Here is a 25,244-nt window from a genome sequence, read left to right as displayed (position 1 = left end):
CTTTGTTTTGCCCTATCTCTGATCACAGAGGGGTGAGAGAACTTTTCTGAATCTTCTGCCACTTTGGCTCTGGCTTGGAAGAGCCCTATCCTCTGCCCTGGCCAGGCTGCGTGAGGTCCCAGCACTTCCCAAACCCCAGTGGACTGTGCAGCCATGTTTTCTAACCAGAAAGCCTGTCCCCAAGTATCTCTTTCCACACCACAGCAAACTGTCCCAGCTTCTGGAAGCTGTGACTTGCAGTGAAACAGTGGATAATGGATAAAGAACCCCATGTCCCCAGAGGCCATCTGATATAAAAGAGGGCGAGGCTCCAACAGCTGATTTCTGGCTGCAATGCACCATCCAGATTGTAAAGCTCCTCAGCTGCTTCTAATATTCAATGATCATTTGTCTTCATTCATTCATTCATTCATTCATTCATTTTCCAATCCACTTAGTCCAGTTCCGGGTCACAGTAGCCACAATATCTCCCAACAACTTGTGGGACCCCAACCTGAAGGACACTTTTCAGACTCCAGACACATCATACCTACTGTATGGGGACCTCTGAGACCCATCAAGGACCCTCATGTGGGAACCTGTAAGATGAGGAGGAAACAGATAAAGGTACAAACTCCACCCAGACTATGGTCTGGGCTTGCATTCTTTTATTCTTTCTTTTGTTTTTACTTTTAATTGCCACCAGGGTTATCACTAAGACTCAATGCCTTTATCACCAATGCTCTACTACTTGTGGTTATTTCTTAGTGTTTTTGTAGTAGATATAGAAATAGAAAGGAGGGAGTCGGGCAGTAGTGCAGCAGGTTAAGAACACAAGGGAAAGCACAAGGACTGGCGTAAGGATCCCGGTTCGAGCCCCAGGCTTCCCACCTCAAGCGCAGTCACTTCACGAGCAGTGAAGCAGGTCTCTGCGTGTCTTTCTCTTCCCTTCTCTGTCTTCCTCTCTTCTCTCCATTTCTCTCTGTCCTATCCAACAATGACGACATTAAGAACAACAGCAATAATAACTACAACAATAAAACAACAAGGGCAACAAAAGGGAATAAATAAATAAATATTTTAAAAGAAAGAAAGAAATTGAGAGGAGAGAAGGAGATGGAGAAAGAAAGAGAGACGCCTGCAGAATTGTTTCACCACTTGTGAAGCTTTCCTCCTTTAGGTGGGGATGGGGAGTGGGTGGCTTGAACCCAGGTCCTTGACATAGTAATGATATGTGTGCTCTACCTGGTGTGCTGTCACCTCGTGCTGGGAATCCGTTGTTGTGTTGTTCCATCCATGTTGTAATGAGATGGCCTTATATGAGTTCCTGCTGTAGGGACTTTCTCTCTCACTGAGAGCCCAGCCAGCCTCATCCAGCAGAAGTCTTGCTGCTCCTATGAGCAGAATTTGGGGAGAGAGGACCCCCTTTAAGTCTGAGATTATTTCCTCCTGCCATCAGGTGTAACACCCAACCCTTCACACTCTGTCTCACAGGTGTCTCACTCTGTCTCACAGGTGATGTCACAGTGCTGGGTAGGTTCTAGAATCCTGGTACTCAGACTGGAGAGCTTGAAAGTGGAGTTCCCAGTGCCTACAGCCACAGCTCGTCTGCCAGAAGTGCAAGTCAGCCTCTGGTGGGCTCAATAACAAGGCCACCAGGAGCCACAGAACACAAGACATGTGGTGACACCATCAGCATTAAGGCTTTTAAAATTCTAACACGCAGGCTTTTAAGAGCAGGCAGAGTCTAGCCTTAGAGGAAAGACTGATTGGTGCTTGGATAAAGCTGGGTCTGCATAGCAGGTTATCTTGGTGTAAACTGTATGTGGCCACACATCTGGCAGTGTTCCAGAAGAATCCTAGTCAAGTCACACTTCATGTAAACATACTAGAAGGTAGGTCATGTGTACCTGGGAAAGACCATGAGGGGTGACTGGAGCATGTTAAGAAGTTGGGGGTGCTCAGGCGGGCAGAGTCCAGTGGTCGTTATTTTGAGGCCATGGGGGAGGGATTCGCTTATTGCCTTCAGTGGAGTGCCATGGAGGGTTTGAGCAGTGGAATAACATGTTTTTTGTTTTAAGGTCTTCATATCTACTGGACAAAGAATGTTAGCTAGATGAAGAAAGAGAAAGGAAGAAAAGAACAGGAAGGGAGAGAGAAGAAAGAAAGAGACCAGAGGTCGAGACTAGGGGTGAGGAGATAGCTCAACAGTGGAGCACAGGCCTTGATGACCCAGGTTTGAGCCCCAGCTCTGCTGTATGCTGGAGATGAGCAGAATGTTGATCTCTCTGTGTGTGTCTGTGTCTCTCCCACCCACCCCCCACAAAGTTGGCAGTTCCAAGGCTTCACTCATACATGAGTCCATCACTCCTGGGTCATCTTTCCCCTAGACTCATTTCATTTCAGAGAGAACAAGAGACACTAAACACTGGAGCTTCCCTTGGTGCTACAGTCCCTTGTGGTTCCAAGATTTGAATCCAGTTCATGACATGGGCACAAATTCTACTGGACCCTACAAGCAATTTTTTTTTTTAAGTATGGAATGGAGAAGGACCCAGGTTCAAGTCCCCAGTCCCCTCTTGCAAGGGTAAAGCTTCACTAGCAGTGAAGTGGTACTGTGAGTCTCTGTTCTCTCTCCCTACCAACCCTCCTCTCACTTTTTCTGTGTCCTATCAAATAACTAAATGTTGAAAATACCATTAAAAAACAAATGAATATTAAAAAAGAGTGTAAAACTAAAGATTGGCAGGAGGCTGGAGGAAAGATGGAAAAATATCACTCAGTCTTAATGCTCATGTCACTCTCCACTCTGCCTTATAGTGCGCTCACACACACACACACACACACACACACACACACACACACACACACACACCAGCCCAGCATTTTCTCCTATCCACCCTGCAGAAAGAAACAATCATCATTTGACAAGAAAAGTGCCACTAGTCCTCTGCCAATTCTGTCTGTCCCAATTAGTTGGGGGGAGGGGAAGAGGTCCGGTCTCCCAGGCTACATTTCAGTGCCAGAAGCCCTAGACTTTCATCAACATGGCTGCTGTCTCTCAACATGGACTCCCAGTGTCTCTGTGCCCCGGGAGGGTCAGGCTCACAGTCTTCCTCTCTGACTCCCCCCACCCAGCCTTGAAAACCCAGCTTGCTGGCACCATGCACTCCTGCATAACCCCTCCCTTTCCAGCCCCCCACATAGGCAGTCACTCTCCATCACTTTGGCCCCAGAAACCACAATATCCTTTCTCAGTGCATTAGTAGAGGCGTCCTCTAAGTCCAGCCCGGCTCAGACTTCTTTGCAGAGCAAAGCAACCATCTGGATTTCAGACAGGTTATTAACCAGTACAAGGGAACTAATTGTTTCCTAATCCCCTCTATAGGAACCTGGCCTGCTTCCACCCCACCCAGCTACCCCTCCATGGTGTGGCCCCCTTGAACTTCTGCAAGTGAGACAGGCTGGACTGAAAAGCCATCCAGAGCCTCATGTTTTCAGTGTGTGCTCTTGAGGGCTTCTGGTTAAGGATCAAAGTCTTTGATGTTTTCTTTTCTTTTTTTTTTTTTTTTGGCTCCTTTGTATTAATTACATTCAGAACTAAAATGTTACATAAACCAATATTAAATTAAGGAAGTACAAAGTAAACAGCTGTCACATGTTAGCACTTCCTTAGTCTTTACCGCGCACCTAGGAAGTAAGAATATGAACAGAATTGAATTGCTAGAATTAATGACGGATTTCTGTTGCTTGATTTTTCCTTTTGCCACCAGGGCTTCACTGGCATTTTGTGCCTGCATAATTCCACAACTCTCTGAACTTGTTTTCTTTCTTTCTTTCTTCCTTTTCTTTTTTCTTTCTTTTTCTTTCTTTCTTTCTTTTTTTTTTCAGATAGAGCGTGAAAGGCAAAGGGGAAAAGAGAGAAAGTCAGACAGGTGAAAGACCGCACAGCACTGCTTCCCTGCTTGCAAAGTTCTCCCTTTCACATCGTACTTCCTTGTGTGAAGTATGGACTCTACCTGGTTTGCCGTGGCCTGGTCCTTTATGTCTCTGGTTTACGTACTGAATGGCAGTAAATGTATAAGCAGGGCCATTAAATCCTTGATCAGGGACCAGCAAAGTAGCTCCTTTGGATAGTGCACTGCTTTGCCATGTACATGCTCCAGGTTCAAATCCAGCCCTACCATATTGAAGGAAGATTCAGTGCTAGAGCCTGTCTCTCTCTTTCTCTCTCTCACCCCTTTCCTCCCTCACTTCTCTATCTAAAAAAGAAAATTATTGACCAGACTAGATTTCTATCTACTGCAGCTACTGCTTACATGCCTATAATTTTCCACTCCTATGTGTGACCTTACATGGATAGCTTTTGAATAACTTTGAATGTGGACTACTAGTTAATGCCCACAAGGCAACTAAGACTGGTTGATTAAAAAAAAAATGGAAATGATACACTGGGTTGTCTCCAAAGTCATGAGGCACTTTTGCATAGAAAAACTCAGAAAAGTCTGACTTTCTGACAGCCTACTAATAGTCACTATCCTGCAGATAGTTTGTCAAATAGTCGCTTGTTGGGTTCCTTGGGGGAATGAGCCAGTCTGGCTCCCACTTCATGATCTGGCCTGTTGGCCACCAGAGACAGGTGGAGAGCCGGGAATCTTGGGCCAGCAGCGGCAGGAGTGAGCTCGCTGAGCAGTATTCTAGTGTACCATGGCTGCGGACGACGGTACAACAAACCACCTCAGGGCACCATGGCAGTGGACAGAACACTTTATTGTTTCAGTTACAAGTTTATAAAGGGGCAGCTGTGCAGGGGAAGTAGCCAAGCTGGCCAATGAGACCAATTATCTCCTTATAAGGAAAAAGAGAGCAAGGCAATGAGAAGGTATGGAGGGTGATGCTGGAATGGGGAGCTAGAAACTTAAAGAAGTTGAAGCTTACCAGAGGGAAGGGGGGTGATGTGATGTGGGTGACTGATAGGCTGGTTGGAATTTCCTGCATACTCCGGCCCATCTCGCTCTACCACAGTGGCTAACATGCCAGTGGGGGACTGATAGACAGACTTCCAGGGGGTCAACCGTCCATGTCAAACATACATTAGACTCACAGTCTCTGTATTGAGCTGATGAGAGTTTTGGGTCCATAGTAGCTTTGTTTACAGGTTTGGTTGCTGGGAGAAGACCAGGGCTTACAAGGTTCTTTCTGCTTGTTTTCACACCAGCAAGACTGAGCAAAGCTGTCTTTCGGATTGGAGACCAAGTGGTGTAAACCATCAGCTTACTCTCTTTGTCTGGGCTACACATAGTTAAAAACTACATTCACTTATGCCTTCTGTGTACATTACATTAATCTGCTGTTCATTCTTTGTATTATGAAGAGCCTGCATTTATGCCCTTACTGTGCTAGGTCTCTTCTACCTAGCTTCTACCTAGTTCTTACCTTCCTGCTAACATGCTGAGGCACATTTCAAAATGTCCATTTAACAGATGAGAGACCTGGAGCACAGAAAGGGGATGAATGACTACCTGCAGTTACTTGGAGGAACTGGGACCCTATCTTAGGGCTGATGGCAAAGAACTTAAGTCAAGAGACCATTGAAGGAAGAGAACATGAACATAACAGTCAGGGAGGAATAATATTACTTTGGTCTTCTCCAACTTGAAGACCGCAGGAGTCTAGAGTCATGAAAACCAGCTTAGAGCTTGGTAGCTGTGGTCCAGTGGCAGATGGCCTAACTTTAAACACAAGTGGTAGCAGTGGCAGTGTAGAAATGGAGCAAACTAGCAGAAGCACAGTATTTCTGTCTAAGCTGACAGCCTTGGTGTTTGAGTCAAGGGACTGGACTGGATCATCTCAATCTAATGGGTCTAAAGAAATGAGATGAGAGTGGGCCAGGCAGTGGTGCACCTGGCTAAGTGCACACATTACAGTGTGCAGGTACCTAAGTTCAACCCCCTGGTCCCTACCTAAAGGAGGAAAGCTTCACTAATGGTGAAGCAGGGCTGCAGGTGCCTCTCTGTCTCTTTCCCTCTCTGACTCCCTCTCCCCTCTCAATTTCTCTCTGTTTCTATCCAATAACAAATAGTAAATTTAAAAGAGAAATAAGATGAGGACTACCAAAAAAATTGGTCTGGAGTGAAGACTATAGGTTTGATGTTTCAGGTGTTTTGACTTTGAGTGCTTTGTAAGATAACCTCAGTGGGGAGTCAGGCGGTAGCGCAGCGGGTTAAGCACACGTGGCACAAAGCGCAAGGACCGGCACAAGGGTCCAGGTTCGAGCCCCCAGCTCCCTACCTGCAAGGATGTCACTTCACAGGCAGTGAAGCAGGTCTGCAGGTGTCTATCTTTCTCTCCCCCCTTTGTCTTCCCCTCCTCTCTCCATTTCTCTCTGTCCTATCTAAATAAATAAAAAAAAAAAAAAGATAACCTCAGTGATTGGTGAAGATTTTCTGCGGTCACTGAAAAAATGGAGCCAGCTGTGCAGATTGGGGGTTCAGGGAAGGCCAGGTTTGGAGACAGAAGGGAAGAGCAAAGGGAAGAGAGAGAAGGAGAAGGAGAGGGAGAGGGTGTTGGGGAGGGAGAAGGGGAAGAGGAGTGAGGAGGGAAATTGTGCTTGGCTTAGAGAAGTCTCAGCTCCAAAAGGCTGGAGAAGACAACCTAACACAGGTGACAGAGACAACCACACCCTTGGCATGTTCTGTTTCTGAGGTGAGCACCAGTCATTTCATACAATTTCAACTGATGTTTTTCAGCTGTGTCATCTCAGAAGTCATGACTGTGAGATTCCATCTGACTGTCCACTTTTGTTCCCCTGTCCTGAAACCCTTTCTACTCTCTCCCTGCCCACTCTCTTCCCTGGGTGCTGACCAGCATGGACCATGTCAGTGGGGGGGGGTCCCCATCCTAGAGATGACAGCTCTGCTCGACCCAGCCTATTTGCTCCCCTGGACTCTGTTGCCTCACATATCTTTCACCCCTTTAGGAAAAGGGCTGGTGTGATACTTTCCACAGGAGCCATGACAGTCTGCCACAGATTAGGGAGGGGGGATCTTGAAATCACTGAACTGCCTTCTCTTAAGAGTTCAGGATGGTCTGTAATCACGGTCTCATCAGGGCTGCTGGAGGTTCTGAGCAGTTCCCCTGTGCCTCACTCCTAGCTCCTGGTGGCTCCTGGTGATCCTTAGTTTGAAGTCACATCTGTGTCTGCTTCTGTCTCTTAGGTGGCCACTTTCTGTGTGTGACTGTGTCCTTTTCTGTCTCTTACAAGGACTGTCATTGAGTTGAGGGCCCGTGCTCATCCAGTCTGATCTCAGCACCATCCTTACTTGGTTTAGATCCATACAGTGCTCTGTCCCAATGAGGCCACATTCAGGCTCCTGGGTGGACATGACTTGGGGGGTGTGGGGAGACACCACTTCACCCCTTCAGAGTGGCAGCAGCTCATCTTGGTCCATGTTGAGCTTCTGCAGCTGCCCTTGTAGTTCTGCTAAACCCTGCCCACAGTTTGTCTCTTCCTCAGTGATCTTTCCCTGGATTGTCCTGACTCTAATGTGCCTTCCATATCTGACTGGGACTCTGAGCAGTGAGCATCCTTTTGGTAAATTTCTTACCTCTGCTCCAAACCGACATTAGAAGTCATTTAGCTGATTTGGACTCGGCAGCTGGGAACATCAGCCCTAAACCCTGTGCTCAACAGTAGAACTTCCCTCTAGCCTAAGCTTCTGCTGCTCTATTTATCTTTCCCTTGAATGGGTGCTATTTGGTTCTCATTTCAGCATGGCTTTATAAATGATTTTCAAACAATACAAAGTTGTGTAATTTAGTAAGAAAAATACTAGCTCTCCAAGTTTCCCTTTCCCGTGCCAAGCCGCTTACAGTTTGAAGTCCATCCTTTGAGAAATCAAAGTGGAGCGTCTATTTTTCACTGGGGGAAATGTACACTTGGCAAAGCAAAGGCATTAGAGTTTGAATTCATACCAGTTGATTGTAGTTTAAAGGAATGTCTAAGTAGTTTCTTGTTTGTGTGGAATTCTGAGTTTGTGTATCATTGCAATGGCCCAAGTTTATCATGAGGAACACTCCACAGCACATAAATTTAGTTGGTGACATCAGGCCCATTATGGTAACTCTCCCTGTGCTGGACCCTCTCTGGGTTCTTTGTTTATTTTGAGGGTATTGTCATGTAGGCAATTTATTATTTTTTTTGGAGAAAAAAAAAAAGCATGGTGGCCAAGGCATCATTTTTTTCTATTGTTGTATTATTGTTGTTGTTGTTATTGATGTCGTTGTTGTTAGATAGGACAGAGAGAAATGGAGAGAGGAGGGGAAGACAGAGAGGGGGAGAGAAACATAGACACCTACAGACCTGCTTCACCGCTTGTGAAGCGACTCCCCTGCAGGTGGGGAGCCAGGGGCTTGAACCAGGATCCTTACGCCGGTCCTTAACCCACTGCACTACCGCCTGACTCCCTAGGGCATCTTTTTAACTCTTAGTGGTTTGAACATAACCCGGACTCCTGTGCTTTTGCTTGAACCTCTGCCCCATGAGGGACCTTTTGAATAGTATCAAGGTGTTGATGGCCAGCTAACTGTTTAATTCTCATACACCTGATATTTGTAGAGAATTTTAGAGATGAAGGGAGGAGAAGCTATGAGACCATGGAAACCAACTAGTCTCACTCCATCCACTGGCAGTGAGTGAATGAAGGCCCAGAGAGGGGATCCCACCACCCAACACCTCCTAAGAGCAAGGAAAGCACCCCAAGTATTCTGTCTCCCTGACCACTGTCCCTGACCGGTGAGTGGGCTTGGCTCCAGGTGACCTTGACAGAGCCTGAATGGCACAGCAAGCGAGTGCAAAGGGAAACTCAGTGAAGAGGGATTCACTTTCTACTTGTGTCTCAGAAGAGGGCTGGGATTAAAAAAGAAGGGAGAGCACCCAGCATAGTATAGGCATTACCATGCACACAACCTGGGTTCAAACCAGTGTCATTTTCTCTCTCCCTCTCTGTCTCTCTTTCCCCTCTCAGTTTTTCTCTGTCCTATCACGACAAAGCCTAAATCTAGGGCACAGCCAGTCTAAGATGCTGGCCCACTTGATTCAGGCACTGCAGATGTATTTAAACAGGTGACATCAGTTGCAGTGAACCCAGAGCCTCAATTAGTCTAGAACATTGCAGTCAGCTGACAAAGATCACCATCCTGGGATGGGTTCCTCCTCCGTCCTACTAGCTACCCTTCGCTGAGGCAAAGAGATTCAAACAGAATAAATATAGACTACACCAAAAAAGTCAGGAAAGCATGTTTGAGCTATAATCAAATTTTTTTTAATTGAATTTCTTGTGGTTATTCCAGAAATAAGTTAAAACCTATTAAGCTTCAGCCTGGGAATTATTGAAATGGATTAGACTGAGACCCTGTGCATATAATCATTTGTCAGAAGCTCTGATCTTTATTTCTTCCCACCACCACCCCCAGCGCTGAGATTCTGTTCATTTAGTCGGGGAATGAGTCAGCTACCCCAACAGATTTCAGGGCTCACCTTCTGCCAGACCCTCGAGACAGATGAAGAAGGCTAAGACAAGCTTCTTGCTTCCTGGGAGCTATAATTCATTTCCTAGGAGCCTAGGAGTCCGGGCAGAAAGGTAAACACAACTACAAACAGACGCTAATGGCAGCAAGCAAGGGTATTTTGCCAGAGCTTGGGCACATGGGCAGAGAGAACAGCGTGAAGGCGGGGACTTGCAGGATCGCTCAGACTTTTTCCGTGGCTGGATCACAGTGGAAAGTGATCAAGAAAAGGCAGAAACGCATGAGTGGGCCACATGTGCTTTGCAAAGGTTTTTAAACTTGACTTTGTAGGCTTTGGAGCCTAGAGATGATATCCTACAAAGCAAGAAAATAAATATAGGCCCTTGATGGGCTAAGGCAGACAGGTAGAATTAAGAGACTCTAAAAATATATCAATCTGGGGAGTCGGGCAGTAGCGCAGCAGGTTAAATGCACGTGGCACAAAGCGCAAGGACAGGTCAGGATCCCTTTTCAAGACCCCGGCTCTCCACCTGCAGGGGAGTTGCTTCACAGGCAGTGAAGCAGGTCTGCAGGTATGTCTCTGTCTCTCTTCCTTTCTATCTCCCCCTTCTTTCTCAATTTCTCTCTGTATCCAATAATAAAGTTAAAAAATTAAAAAAAAAAACTTAAAAAAATATATATCAATCTGACACTGGTGCAAGAGCTTGAGGTCTGGATTAGAGGAGTTGGCTGTAGAGATGGAAAAGAGAAGAGGATTTCAGAACCTTTTTCCAGGGTCAGTCCTGAGACCCAGGAGATCCGATAACAACATGATTAGAAAACCAGCCTTATGCATCAGACAGATCAGTCAGGGTACAGACTCCAGCCCCCGCATTTGCTAGGTCTATGACCTGCTGGGCTGAACAGTGCCTCTGCAGGCCCATTTCCTGATCTGTAAAGCAGACATTGAGCCTCTGAGTATGTGCCCCTCGGGGCAGTAGGGCAGGTAATATACATGCTCAGGAATTGGCTGTTGCTGTTGCTGTCACTGCTGCTGCCTATACACCCATGTGTCCTGCCTGGCAGCTGGTTTGTGTGTGGCTGGCAAGGGAGGTGGACTTGTCCTCCAGAGGGGACCCCCATGGCTCAGCCTGCAGCTACCTGTGAGACTTCAAGCACCACAAGCTGGCTCATTTGCATATCATGAGGTTGGTCCTTAGACACCAAACTGGGGACATCAGCCCCACCCCCCAACCCCCGCAGCACAGTTCAGAACTTATGCCTTGCAGACAAGAGCTGGAGGCTGACTTTTACCTTCCTTGTATTCAACCATCACTGTGGGCTGGACCCTGTTCCTCTGGAAGGGGACGTGTCACTCATTGTTGATACTGTGGTACATGTGACCGTGATGGGAGAGCCAGCATGAGGCTGGACAGGATTCAGCTGCCCAATGCCTGGCCTGGGAATGACTGTTGACTGAAGCAGCCTAGCAACAGTGTGGTGGCTTGCCACAGCACAGAGGCATCGCCTATGGCCACCTGTCCCTTCTGCAGTGGAACTGACAGCCTCACAGACAGTGTGCCTTGCTTTGTTTTTTAATTATCCCTTTTATTTGTCCTAAAGGAAATCAGATCTATCAAGCCAAGTCATGTAAGCTGGAGAATTCCATGAGCTTTGAGCTGGGCTCCGGCTCAGTGGGCGAGCGCTGAAAGCTGCCTGCTGGCTCGCCCTTGTTTAGATAAGTGTGTGTGTGTGTGTGTGTGTGTGTGTGTGTGTGTGTGTGTGTGTGTGTGTGTGTCATGTCATGTCATAACCAAAGTCTGGGTAATTGAAAGCAGGAGATAACCAACAACATGGCCTGGGCTCCCTTTGGAGGGGAACACAGAGAGGGAGAGGGATTTATTTTCTTAGTATCTGTGTTCTCATGTTGCCCAGAGGACCAGACATTGTGATGAAGAAGGAGCTGTAGATGCCTCTCTGTCTCTCCTTTCCCTCCCAATTTCTCTCTCTACCCAATAAATAACCAAAACTCTCCATATCTCTCTCTCTTCTTTTCATATCTCTCCCCTCCCCTCCCCTCCCCTTCCCTCCCCTCTCTTCTCCTCCTCTCCTCTCCTCTCCTGGGGTAGGATGCCTGGGGTGGAGGGGCAGGGAGGATGGAGAAGCTGCCAGAAAGGGGCCTGTTCCTCGTCTCTGGAGCTGTCCTGCCAGAATCAGCCAGGGTTCTTGGTGGGTGTCTCTGAGTGTGGAGTCCTGAACAGAAGGGGGCTGGCATGGCTACCCTAAGGCCAGGGATCCTGTCCAGTTTTCTAGCTCCGAGGGTTGCTGTTGGCATGACGTAGGGTCATCTGGGCTACCCACGAGGAGCATCTGTGGACAGGCAAGCACAGAGACTCAGGGCTCCAGGCCAGTGGCCACTAGGGTCACCTGAGGTTCTAGTTAAGGCACTTCTGGGGCTGGACAGTGGCACATCTGGTAGAGTGAACATGTTACAATATGCAAGGACCTGGGTTCAGGCTCCTAGTGTCCACCTGCAGGGAGGAAGCTTCACAAACACTGAAGCAAGTGTCTCTTGTTCTCTCCCTCTCTATCTCCCCATTCCCTCTCAACTTGTCTGTATCATAAATAAACAAATATTTAAAAAGGCAAAAGACATCACTATGTAACAGAAATCCCAGTGCCATCTCCCAGACCACCACTGCAGCGCCCCCCATCTGCCTTCCAGTCCCTTCTCCATCTTCTGTGTCCCCTGCCTCCATCCTCCAAGCTCCAAACCCTACTCCAGCAAAAATTGAGACCTTTCCCAGCACGCTCTCTGCATTGGCCCTTTTTGATGAATTGAGTTCCGCTTGGCATCCTTTGCGTTTTCTTCTTTTCAAAGGTCACATTGTGGTTGGCCATTTTTCATGTTCTACGTCCTTGATGATTGTATAAGCTCTTCTTATCTTGGAACTCTCTGCATTTCCCAAAGCATCTGTCAGTGCTTGGCCCCAGGTCGACCTTCAGTTTTATCAGTTGATTTGATGGAAGTCAATGTACAGTTTAATCTTGGAGCATTCCAGCATTTCACAGGGCTTCCTCCTAACCATATGAACATTCATTTCTCAGTTTTAACCCCTGCATTGAGGGAAGGCAGAGGGAGAGTGTAACAACAATAACTACTCCTACTGGGGATGTTACTTTTACTGTCTCCTTATTAGACACTTTCTTTTTTAAATATTTTTATGTATTATTGGACAGAGACAGAGAGAAATTGAAATAGGAGGAGACAGAGAGGGAGAGAGACACCTGTCGCCCTGCTTCACCACTCGTGAAACTTTTCCCCTGCAGGTGGAGAGTAGAGCCTCCACCTGGGGCCTTTAACTGGGGGCCTTGGGCCCTGTAATATGTGCGTTTAACCAAGTGCACCACCACCTGGCCCCGTTAGACATTTTCTATACAAAAGATTCAAAACAGAGCATGCTTTAATCAACCTAAGTGCATATAATTTCAGCAGAAATTGACATGAGAATCTGTGTGGAATTGACATGGAATTAACTAAGGAATGAAAGTGGGTTTCAATCACAGATCTGCCTGACTTTTAAACAGTTGGCCAAGGACCAGGGAGATAGCTCAATGGCAGAGCACAGGACTCACATGCGTGAGGCCCCAGGTTCAGTGCCCCCTCCCCAGCACTGCATATGGTGGAGTTGACTCTCAGAAGAAATACCAAACTAGCATCCTAGGACAACTTTCCAGCCAGAGAAGTGGAGAGAGTTGCGGGGGATTGATGCCCAGCCCCTGGGTTCTGATTTGAACTATTCCAGTTTGCCTGGACTAAGTCCCCCACTTTATAACAGGTAGTGGTGTAGTATTTCCTGCAGATAAAATTTAAAAGTCCACCTCCTGGAGGCAGAAGATAGACACAGTTGATTTGTTGCTGTTTCATGCAATAAATCTGACGGGGTTACATACACTTTCCTCTCTTCTCATTCCTCCTGCCATGCCCTAGTCTCTTCTGCACCCTGTCATGTGGAAAAGGAGAACAGAAGGGAAAACAGAGAACCCCAGAAGTCACAAAACAAAAGGGAACAGAAGAAAGAGAGAAAAAGCTGCAGCTATGACCCTTCTGCTTGTACATAACATCTTGGGGCCTGATTCTTTCCAGGGAGGGAACTGTAACCAAGCTCAGCACAGTCGAAATGTGTAAAGCATCTGTGCTGCTTCGGACACTGGGCCAGGTGCTCTGGAGAACTGAGACCCCACCCCTGCCCTGGAGGAGTTCGTGGCCAATTGACAGAGGCAGACTGGCAGTTGCAAAGCTGGAGACATGCATGTCCTCCCATGACCCATGAGCTATCCTCTGCAGAGCTGTTTTATCACTGGGCCCCATGCTGTACATGTGGTCAGGGATCAGACTTGGTGCTGTAAGGCGTTTAGAAATAGGCAAAAAGTATAAAGACTGTAAATGACAAATACCAGCATTGACTCAGCCTCTTTGTCGTATGCTTTACATTGGCTTGTTCTAGCCCTCCCCCTCCAAGAGAATTGGATGAGTCCTGTTAATTTCGCGGGCCTGCTTGGCCCCGCCCCAAGGGACCCTGGGAGAGGGTTCCGGAGTCCGAGAGTTCCTGAGTTCCCCAGTGACAGAGTTCCTGGGTTCCGGAGTGCGAGAGTGAGAGAGTGTCTGAGTTCGAGAGTAAGGGAGAGGGTTCCTGAGTTCGAGAGTGCCAGAGTTAGCCAGAGTTCCTGAGTTCCTGAGTTCGACAGAGTTCCTGAGTTCCGGAGTTCGAGAGTGCGAGGGTGCGAGAGTTTCTGAGTTCGAGAGTAAGAAAGAGGGTTCCTGAGTTCGAGAGTGCCAGAGTTTCAGAGGGTTCCCCAGTAAGAGAGTTCTAGAGTTCCAGAGTTGGAGAGTTCCTGAGTTCGAGAGTAAGAGGGAGTGCTTGTGCCGCCGCAAAGAGACAGCAGAGTTCTGTTTGGTGATTAGTTTGTCTTAGTTTGTGAATCGTTGTTCCTGAATAAAGAAATACAGCTTCCCTGCCCAGCCGTTGTCTCCGCGTCTCTGTTCACCACCGTGAAGCTAGCCGGCCCGGCAAGAGCCCCGGAAATTTTAACAACAAATGGCGCCCAACGTGGGGCTGACCTGCGCATCTCTCAGATAAGTAAAGACAATTTGGCTACCTATGCACGATGGCCTTCTCTTCTGCTTGTGAAGAGATCTCCAAAGGCCTCTGCTCTTTCTTCACGAGACTGTTTTGCTGTTTCTGGAACATTTATCTCTGGACCACTCTGTGGTTTCCACTCGCTCGAGCGAACTCAGAACAGCCAGCGGGAAGAGCCAGCGGGCGGGAGGCGAGGCACGGAGCTGCCGTTTCCACCTGGTTAAACAGCCAGCCAGCCGGCTGCGCCCAGACAACCCCGCGCACCGCGCCAGCAACCCCGCAGCCCCGCAGCCCGCAGGAGGCCTACGCCACCATGCAAGAGCCCGATGCCAACATGCTGGAGCCTGAGGCCAACATGCTGGAGCCCGATGCCAACATGCTGGAGCCTGAGGCCAGCCCACAGGAGCCGGCTCTCCACCGCGTGGTGCAGGGCACTGGACGCTTGATCCCTCCACGCTGCTCGGCCACTGCAAACAGGGCAGCAGACATGGCAGGGCCATGGGGCAGGGCCGCGGCGGCCTATCATGGCCGCCACCCCTGGGCACCTAGGCCCACGCCTTCTACAAAGATGGCCTGCCTGCCCTCTTTCTATGAATTCTGGAACCATCCCGGGCCTCCCGGACTCCCGGGCTCCCTGCCAAAACTGGGCACACGAGATCTCCAGCCGCCGGTCCGGTCTGAAGACAGACAAGCTGGAGTACGCAGAGATTTGTGCAGAGATCGCAACCTGCAATTCCTAGAAGTGGAGCTGCGCGGGAAGCCACCTCCGGATGGTGAACCCCCCCCAACAACTAAGACAGTACAGATTTTAATTCGTGTTTAAAATGACATGTCTTCGTAACAAAGGTTTCTCTCCTCGTGTATTAATGACTATGTTTATGTGTATGTTTAAAGTTTGGTAAACAGTAGCTTTAAGGCTAAATTCTTACTAGTCAAAGATAAATGAAAAAGGTTTTCAACGTAATTCTCATAAAGATAAAAATTAACTTACATTTAAAGTCTGAGGTAAAAATTAGTTAACAATCAATATATTTCAACTAAGTTGGTCTAAACAAAAGGTTAAATAGACTTGTTTATATGTAAAACTCTCCATTACCTTCTCTATTAGAAATGGTAGATCGCACAATGGCTATGCTAATTACTCTCATGCCTGAGGTTTCCTCTCCGGCCCACACCTAGGGTGTGTCTCCATCTTGAATGGGTGTAACAAAAGGTTAAAAGATGTTGTTGATATGTAAAAGTCTCAAATTCCTTCTCTATTAGAAATGTTAGATCGTGCAGTAGATATGCTAATAACAAGTTTTGTTTCATAGTAAGTAAGTTGCAGCCAGCTGCCTTTGGGACCCTAGGCCGTTCCCCGCCCCCATGCAAATGCCCGTCGAGGCAAGTAGCCCCCCAGAGGCAAGAAATGTTTTTTTTTTTTTCAGATATGGCCCCCTCAGGCCTTCCCTTGGCAACATGCTGGTTTTGGTTATATATGTTTCTGTTCACCCCACACCCTTGATACTATAGTCATTTAGTTTAAAAAAAAGGGGGGAATTGTCGTATGCTTTACATTGGCTTGTTCTAGCCCTCCCCCTCCAAGAGAATTGGATGAGTCCTGTTAATTTCGCGGGCCTGCTTGGCCCCGCCCCAAGGGACCCTGGGAGAGGGTTCCGGAGTCCGAGAGTTCCTGAGTTCCCCAGTGACAGAGTTCCTGGGTTCCGGAGTGCGAGAGTGCGAGAGTTTCTGAGTTCGAGAGTAAGGGAGAGGGTTCCTGAGTTCCAGAGTAAAAGAAAGAGTGCTTGCGCCGCCGCAAAGAGACAGCAGAGTTCTGTTTGGTGATTAGTTTGTCTTAGTTTGTGAATCGTTGTTCCTGAATAAAGAAATACAGCTTCCCTGCCCAGCCGTTGTCTCCGCGTCTCTGTTCACCACCGTGAAGCTAGCCGGCCCGGCAAGAGCCCCGGAAATTTTAACAACACTCTTAGTGAGTGATTGCTTCACATAGCAAGGAGCTGAGAAATCAAGTGTTGAAATCAAGTGTTCTTCACCCTAGGACCATTACTCCTACCCTTTAGAAATCCTTGATGTAGGCTTGGGAGAGCTAGCACGTTGGTAGTGCACAGGATTTGCGTGGGGGAGATCCTAGGCTCAAGCCCCAGTGTCACGTGATGACAAAGCTGAATGATGCATTGGCATCTCTCTCTCTGTATCATGAAATAACTTTGGGGTTGGGAGATAGCTACACTGTTAGAGTACACACAGAGATTCACCATGGACAGCACCTGAAGAAAGCTGCACAGGTGGTAAGCAGCAGTGTAGGCTCCCTCCCCTCCACCTCCCTCTTCCCTCCCCTTTCTCTCTCTCTCTCTCTCTCATTCTCATATGATTTTTTATTGATCTAATTAAGAATGACAAGTACATTGGAAAAGAGGGGTACAATTCCATATAATTCCTACCACCAGAGTTGTGCATCCCATCCCCTCCATTGGAAGCTTTCCTGTTCTTTATCCTTCTGGGAGCATGGACCCAGTCAAGGGCTGGGAGAAAGCCCACTCAATATAGCACCACCTTCCCATGCTCAAGGACCCAGGCTTAAGTTCCAGTACCACAGAAGGAAAGGAAGCTTTGCAGACACTGGAGGAGTTCTGTGGTCTCTCCTCCTCCCCTGTGTATCTGTCTCTCTCCATGTGAAATAAAAAGGATGAAAAATCAACCTCGGAGTGGTGAGACTGCACATGTGTGCGATGCTGGAGCTGCAAGGAGAAGAAGGAGATAGAAAAGAGGAAGAGGGGGTCGGGTGTTGGCACACTGGGTTAAGTGCACATAATATGAAGCTCAAGGACCTGGTCAAGGATCCTGGTTTGAGCCCCAGCTCCCCACCTGCAGTGAAGGCTCACTTCACAAGTGATAAAACAGGTCTGCAGGTGTCTGTCTTTCTTTCCCCCTCTATATCTTCCTCTCCTCTCTCAATTTCTCTCTGTCCTGTCCAAAAAAAAATGACTGCCAGGAACAGTGGATTCATAGTGCTGGGACTGAGCCCAAGCCCGAGCCTCTGCCCCAGCCCCAGCCCCAGTGATAACCCCTGGAGGCAAAAAAGAGAAGAAGAATGAGGAGGAGGAAGAGGAGGAAGAAGAAGAGGAAGAAGAGAAGGAAAAACCACAGAAGGAGAAGAAGAAGAAGAAAAAGAGGAAAGGGGGAACAGGAAGGAGTTTGGAGGAAGAAGAAAAGAAAGAGGAACAAGAACCATAAGAAGTCCCTGACTTTGGCTATCAACTGCCTGGTATCTAATATATTCCTGAGTGAATTTGTCCAAAGGTCATTGTCACCCATGAGCTACGGTCCCCAGAGACCCAGAGCTGCACTGCAGGACCTGGCTGGCAGCCATGCTGGAGAGCTCCCTGGAGGGTCTGGTTCCTAGTGAGGTCCCTGGCCTCTTCCTGACTCACTGGCTTGGTCCTACCAGTGACTGAATGAGGCGCCAGCAACATCTGAAATAATACTTCTCCTTTTCGTTCATATCTCCCTTCCAGCCTACCCCCCAGATATTGAAGCTGTCTCCTTTTCTAAAACCTCTATTTTTCTCTGATATAATAATAATAATAATGCCAGCAGGAAACTAGGAGATAGCTCACCTGGTAGAGCACACTCTTGACCACACATGAACCCCAGCCACCACTGGGGGCTACAGGCAAAAGAGAAGCTTACAAGCAGTGGAGCTTCTTTCCCTCTGTGACTCTCACCCTTAAACTGGGAAAAAAAGAAAACAAAGAAACAAAAACAAAAAAACAGGAGTCCAATGAAAATGGTAGAATGGCCCTAGCATAGCCCAGGCAGCAAAAGGAAAAAAAAAAAAGCAATAAATGGAAGGGTTCATACTGTCACCAGTAGCTTATTTTCTCTTGTTTTTAATAGTGCTTTTTGGTACTAATGCTCCCTGAAGTATAATTCACAGCCTATTAAATGCACCAGTCATGAGGATACAATAGAGGCCACCCAAGCTGGGGAGACATTAAGGGTGATAGTTACATGATAATAAAGGTGATAAGTAGTTCCAGATTCGATGTTTCCTGAGTGAGAGACGGGTCCTCCAGGTCAGTTTCTCTTGTGAAAGTTTTATTTCTGAGTTCAGTTTCAGGTCTAACAAGCACCCAATGCTCTGGTAATAACTCAACATGACCAGGACCTTGAGTCATCTGCAGGACCCTATTTTGACAGGGCTCTGATCCTCTCCTCACACAATAAGCCAAGTTCCCTGGGTGCTCAGTCCTCTGCACTGTCTTGGGCCATGAAAAAGGAGGCATTGCTGGGGGCCAAGTGGTGGTGCACCTGGTTGGGTGCACACACTACAAGGTGCAAGGACCTGGGTTCAACCCCAGGTCCCCACCTGCAGGGGGAAAGCTTTGTGAGTGGTGAAGCAGGGATGCAGGTGTTCTCTTTGTCTCTCTCCCTCTCTACCACTCCTTCCCTCTCAATTTATGGCTGTCTCTATCCAATAAATAAAGATTTTTTAAAAACTTTAAGGAGGCACTGCTGGAGAGCCCTCAGCACAGGGACACAGCGATACCATGTACTGCCTCATCTGTGGGCCAATCACTTGGGCGTTAAATGAGGAAGCCTTCAAGGAGAATGCTTGCAGATGACACTGGAAAGTCGAAGGATATTGTCTTTCCTGGGTGAATTAGTCAAAAAGTGACAGATCCCATTCCTTACATGTGTCAAACCCTAGATGAAAATGAAACCCAACTGACGTCAATTCAGGGCTCAGCCACAGGAGGGAGAGAATCACAGAAACCCTCCTCCAAAAAAACTGGGATTTTCACCTCCAAATCACTTACAGATGAGAGCAGGAGTCTCCTATTTGTTTTAGATAGCACACCGTAGAAGTAATACTGCCATAAACATTTCAGTTCAAGTTAAGGACTAAAAGCATTACATTTCACTTAATGCAACCAACACATAACTAAAAGCATGCTATACACCAAGCCAAGAATTTCCAAGTGATTATTCTCATGACCAACTTTTTCCCCTAACAGATGGGAAAATTGAAGCACAAAGCACTGAAACCATGTTAAGATTAGTAGTTGAGCTGGACTTGAACCCAAAACTCCAGGCTGCAAAACTCCAGAGACTTGATAACAAGTTACTCTACCAGGGGTTCGACCACCTGCCCCCCACCACACCTCGAAAATAGACTAATGTTTTGGATAGTTTTTTTTCCTCCAAGCTTATCATTGGGGCTTGGTGCCTGCACTATGAATCCACTGCTCCTGGAGGCCATTTTTCCCCCTTTTTTGTTCTTGTTGTTTATCGTTGTTGTTACTGCTGTCACTGTTGTTGGACAGGACAGAGAGAAATCGAGAGAGGAGGGAAAGACCGAGAGTGAGAAAGAAATATAGACACCAGCAAACCTGCTTCAGCACTTGTGAAGCGACCCCCCTGTAGGTGGGGGCTCAAACTGGGATCCTTATGCCAGTCCTTACACTTCGTGCCATGTATGCTTAATACATGTGCCATGACCCAGCCCCCATTGGATAGATTTTTATATATATATATTTATTTTATTTATTTATTCCCTTTTGTTGCCCTTGTTTTATTGTTGTAGTTATTATTGTTGTTGTTGTTTTTGGATAGGACAGAGAGAAATGGAGAGAGGAGGGGAAGACAGAGAGGAGGAGAGAAAGATAGACACCTGCAGACCTGCTTCACCACCTGTGAAGCAACTCCCCTGCAGGTGGGGAGCCAGGGTTCGAACCGGGATCCTTATGCCGGTCCTTGTGCTTTGCGCCACCTGCACTTAACCCACTGCGCTACAGCCCGACTCCCCATTGGATAGATTTTTAAGGACCACATGAAAGCATCATCTACAGAAGTTCCCAACACAAAAAGCAGAAAATAAGAAAAAACAGGTCCAAGACTAGAGACAGTATTTGAGTGCAGCTCTCTGGAGAATAAGGCCACCAGTAATGAATGCAGGTTAAATCATAGAAGAGCTAAATACAAAACCAGACATTATAGTGTGCTTGAGGACGATTAGAAAGTATGAGTTTCCAGGTGGTCTGTAATATTGTTTAAGGGGTATGAGGTTACAGGCAGGGGTGGTGGAGGAGGGCTGGAGACAGGGGCAGCTGTGAGGAGGACAAAAATACCAGAGAGAGAATCTGCCCAGGAATTAACACAGAATTATCAGGGGTCTTTTTCTCATATGTTAAATGATAATGTCCTGAACTCTGGTACTCCTGTGTGGGTACCAGTCATTGCTGAGGTTGATTTTATATTATCCAAGATGGCGCACCACTACCTCCATGTTCATACTTACAACGGAGAGAAGGGGGCAGGTGGGCAGGTTCCCATTTTCATTTTATAAGGGTCACTTCAGTGTTTTCTACATCATGACCACTCCCCTCAGATTGGCCAGGTTTACCTTTAAAGGCCAGATAAGATGAGATGTAGAAAATGTTTCCTTTAGTTTAGATGGTTCTGTATCCAAACAGAACTTACAGTTCTTCTACTATAGAAGAAGAAAGAATGTAAATTCAGAAGCACAGCTAGTTTCATCTGCTATGGCTGCGAGTTTCTGAGAAATACAACAGTTAGGGGTCATTTGGGGCTTCTACTAAGGAGGGAGGTGAAGATGAAAATCTCTTAAAAGAGGTTTATTTACAGATTATCTGCCTTGAGGATCTGGCTGCCTGGATGATGTTATTCTATTCCACCTTGGCAATGAGAAATTAATTCTTTTCTATTTGTTTTTAAGATGTAACAGTTTCTGGTTACAAATATAATACCTGCTTAATTGTGGACAAGTTAGAATTGACAGGCAAGTTAAGGGCAGGCAGATGAGATGTCCAGAGGTTTACAGTTCAGGAGTCAGAGAAGTTAGAACTGATGTCCTGAGGCTGGATTGGCCCTTCAAGAAGAGGAGGAGAAGCAAAAGTTGAACTGTAGAGAGAACCCCAAGTGGGAGGAGAATGCAGGGGAGCAGTCTGGAAACATCCAGAAATGCCCCAAGCTGAGCAAGGAATGAAAATATTAGGGAGGATATTGGCCAAGGACATGACTGGGGGAGCTATCTCCTAGGGAGCCTGGGCCTGAGGGAGGAAGACAAAAATGAAAAAACTCACCACAAGTGCTGGCCAGAAAGCCAGCCAACTGGCTGACCTTGCATATTGAGCAGTCATCTTGCTACCTTGGGTCTCTTGCTTACCACTCAGGAGACAAATGGTCTTGAACTATCTGTCACCTTCAAGATCTCCACAGCTCAGAAATTCCTGGCTCTGGGTGGTGATGAGAATGTTCCCTTTTTTTTTTTTAGACTTTTTTATTAGATTTAGGATTGTAGATTTAACATTAATTTACAAAATTATGAGATAACTGGGATATAATTCCACACCATTCCCAACACCGGAGTTCTGTGTCCCCATTTCTTTCACTGGAAACTGCAGTAGTTTTCCCAAGGTCACAGATGTGAGTTAACTATTATTTCTATGATTATATATATATTTTTTAATATTTATTATTTATTTATTCCCTTTTGTTGCCCTTGTTGTTTTATTGTTGTAGTTATTATTGTTGTTGTTGGATAGGACAGAGAGAAATGGAGAGAGGAGGGGAAGACAGAGAGGAGGAGAGAAAGATAGACACCTGCAGACCTGCTTCACCGCCTGTGAAGCGATTCCCCTTCAGGTGGGGAGCCGGGGTTTGAACCGGGATCCTTATGCCGGTCCTTGTGCTTTGTGCCACCTGCGCTTAACCCGCTGCGCTACAGCCCGACTCCCTTTCTATGATTATATTTATATATATATGTGCCTATTTTTTTCTATGGTCCTGCCTTTCCTTCCTTTCTAAATCACGCCTACATGTATTGCAACTTCTGAATGCTTTCTTTTCCTCTTCATTCTCAAAGTCTTGATGGAATTGGAGTTCAGCACTCTCTGGTCATCTTCCCCTAGTATTTCTCCCCCTCTAGGAGTATGAACCAAAATTCCTTATGAGGTGTAGAAGATGGGAGTTTTGTCTTCTGTAATTGCTTCTCTGCTGGCTGGACATGGGCATTGACAGGTCAATCCATACCACTAACCTGTTTCTATCTTTGCTTAGTAGGGTAGAGCTCTGGAGAGGTGAGGTTCCAAGTGAGGTCATCTGACCAGAGAGTTCAGGATGGAATCATAGTAGTATCTACAACTTGGTGGCTGAAAGTCAGGACAATACGTTTAATACACAGGAACGTAAAAGTAGGAATAGAGCAGATGAGAATAGGGATCTTAGGGTGGAAAGAAGCTAGGAAGTCTCTTTTAGCTATGTTCCTAGGGGACCATAACTTTAGTAATTTTTGCTTAAGCCTGATAGCTAGCATGTAGATGAACTAAAAATATGGTCTGGGAAGATGGTGTCAGAGTTGAGGACTAGAAGGCTGAACCAGAGCAGAGTGTAGCTCCCACACTTGAAGAAAATATATAAATACAATTAACTATTTGCCACATCGACCTGACTCAAGGCCCATATATATTCATATTTGGCACAGGAGCCTATATAACCTCTGAGTCCCTCTCAGTCTGAGCTCACAGTTTATGGCTACAGCTGGGAACATTCTAGGCTGCACTCATTCATTACAGGACCAGACTTCCTTGAGTGGTCGAGTAGGATGATCCAACCTCCCTTTAGAGAGTGGGGAAGTCCCTACCATTTCTACTTTATAGTGAGCTCCCAATTTTTATGTCTACATCATATAGTGATACAGCTTCCAACACTGCACAGCTTATATCAGCAATTCAGTGGCTGAAGGTAGCATTTTCAGGAGTTGTTTGTGTTTTTTTTTTACTTTAAAAATATTTGTGTTTATTTTATTATTTTAATTTTTTATTTGGGGAATTCATGGTTTATAGTATGGTTTACAGCGGTTGTTACATGTGCAGAATTTCTCAGTTTTCTGCAAAACACTGTCACACTCACTGTTGTGCACTAGGACCTGAACTCCCCACCCCCCAGCCCAGCCCATTTACTTTAATGCAATGCGCCAAACCCAGTTCAAGTTCTGCTTTGTGTCTCCCTTTCTGTTCTTATTTTCAGTTTCTGTCTGGGAGTGAGGTCCTCCCATATTCAGGTAGGATTTTCTTGCTGAAGATCATCCTTGCCATTTACCAGCAGTCACATTTCCGGTGTTCCTCCCATGCTTAAGGGTCCCCCAGTGTCACTACACACAGTGAGCTGTGTTGTCACAGGAATGCTGTTACATTCCATGCACTGTCCATGAATGTGAACTACTGGTGATTCACAGCTGCCAGGCTTCTGCAAATTAGACTCTGAGGAGCAGGGCAAGAGCAGAGCTTTGCTAGTTTGTTTGTTCAGCCTCCAGGGTTATCAGTAGGGCTTAGTGCAGCACTACAAATCCATTGCTCCTGTCAGTCATATTTTGTTTTCCATTTTATTGGATAGGACAAAGAGAAATTAAGAGAAGAAAGGGAGATACAGAGGGAGAGAGAAAGATAGACACCTGCAGACCTGCTTCACTGCTTGTGAAGCAACCTCCCTGTATGTGGAGAACTGGAGGCTCGAACTGGGATTCTTGTGCAGGTCCTTGTGCTTCGTACTATGTGTGCCTAACCAGGTGCATCCATACATCACAAAAGGGGAAAATTAGTCTGTGCTAAAGCCTCTCCAGGGCCAGCAAGGTAGCTCACCTGTCCAGTGCACCTGCTGTGCCATGAATAGGAGCCAGGTCCCCGCCGCACTGGGGAAGCTTTGGTGGTGTGTTGTCTTCCTCTCTCTTCTTCTGTCTCTCTGTCTTTGTCTTTCTGAAAAAGCTGAGGTGGTACTCTTGACTTCTCTCTCCCTCTGTCTCATGTGAAATTCTCATATGGAATAAATAAAATGCATCATTAAAAAAACAAACAGTTGTTTGGGACCAAGGAGGATAAAAATAAAACAAGAGGGTCAGTCAGGGAGGTGGTTCAGCAGGACAGCAACTGCCTTGCATGTGTGAGGCCTGGGCTCAGTCTCTGGAATGAAATAAAGCAGAGATACAAACAGAGCAGCATAAATGTCAGAGTGGGGCACTGTTCTCACTCCCCCACACCCTCACCCTCTAACAATACAAAATAAATAAGAAAGAATGAACATTCAGCTAAATGTTACAATAAATTCTTACAGCAATTACTTCATATTGGTTCCAGGTGACCTGGTCAGAAGCAGTCTGGTTGAAATCTAGTTGGTTCAAGTTGGTCCAAGATTTGAATTCTTTGTTTGGAGTCCAGTTCGGCCCATCATGGTGAGGCTTTGTATGGAGTTTAGCTCACACTTGGGCTCACGGCTTTTACTTCCTGAACCAACATTTAAAACAAGGATTTTCTCAAATGGATGTCAAGCCTAGTGTTAGAAATGTACCAGAACACCATGGAGATCACTAAAAAGCCCTTTCTTTTCTCATCTTGCTTCTTTATTTCTGAAGCCAATGCCACTCCTTACAGAAAATACACCAAAGCTGCCTACCTACAGAGAGAATCATCAATACCCAACCTAGTCTTTGTTTTTCATGTAAAAATAAACCTGTAATACCTGTGCCTATAAATAAGTACATGCATAAATACCTTTTTTTTTGGAAGTGAAACAGGTTTACTGACTTTATTCACCTCTACTCAC

At 46.5% G+C, this 25,244-nt stretch overlaps 1 protein-coding gene and 1 long non-coding RNA gene across 7 annotated transcripts in view; both read left to right on the top strand.

Annotated features, from left to right (window-relative positions):
• The window catches only part of CCBE1 (collagen and calcium binding EGF domains 1), a 238,019-nt gene that overhangs the window by 161,207 nt on the left and 51,568 nt on the right, over window positions 1-25,244 (top strand). The gene's annotated exons all lie outside the window — the stretch shown is intronic.
• Window positions 1,569-25,162, top strand: LOC132533177 (uncharacterized). Its single transcript, XR_009545092.1, has 2 exons — window positions 1,569-1,874; window positions 24,779-25,162. It is a non-coding gene; the product is annotated as an uncharacterized LOC132533177 (long non-coding RNA).

Source organism: Erinaceus europaeus, chromosome 15 (assembly GCF_950295315.1).
Source record: "Erinaceus europaeus chromosome 15, mEriEur2.1, whole genome shotgun sequence".
Classification (NCBI taxonomy): domain Eukaryota; kingdom Metazoa; phylum Chordata; class Mammalia; order Eulipotyphla; family Erinaceidae; genus Erinaceus; species Erinaceus europaeus.
The sequence above is the reverse complement of the archived record's forward strand: the minus strand, read 5'-3'. Positions and strand labels throughout refer to the sequence as shown.